The 309-nt window shown below is 37.9% G+C and overlaps 1 protein-coding gene across 1 annotated transcript in view; it reads right to left on the bottom strand.

Moving 5' to 3' along the window:
* The window catches only part of LOC119585398 (crustacean calcium-binding protein 23-like), a 43,577-nt gene that overhangs the window by 2,843 nt on the left and 40,425 nt on the right, over positions 1-309 (bottom strand). The gene's annotated exons all lie outside the window — the stretch shown is intronic.

The raw sequence follows: 309 nt of genomic DNA, 5'->3' as shown, positions 1-309 counted from the left end.
AGAAAATAATTGCATAAACTACGAATGCTTACAACATTCCTTGAGAAACAAATATGGTAAGCCTGAAAATAATGCTGGAATAAATTATGATATTCGGTGACACCCTAAACAGCCGGGAACGATTTTTACGCCCGGGGTTACGGAGTCGCCATGGAAAAAAATATTCTGGAAATTTCTTACATATTTTTATGGGTGAAGCAAACACGCTACGTTTCTAATGGGTCATGAGACTGTTACGGAGTCAATAACATGGATACAGACAAACCTATCAATCATACTCATCTACTCTACACAAAACGGAGATGCTTG

The sequence above is a fragment of the Penaeus monodon genome, chromosome 19, assembly GCF_015228065.2.
Source record: "Penaeus monodon isolate SGIC_2016 chromosome 19, NSTDA_Pmon_1, whole genome shotgun sequence".
NCBI classification, from domain to species: domain Eukaryota; kingdom Metazoa; phylum Arthropoda; class Malacostraca; order Decapoda; family Penaeidae; genus Penaeus; species Penaeus monodon.
This window is presented reverse-complemented; position numbering and strand designations above follow the sequence as displayed.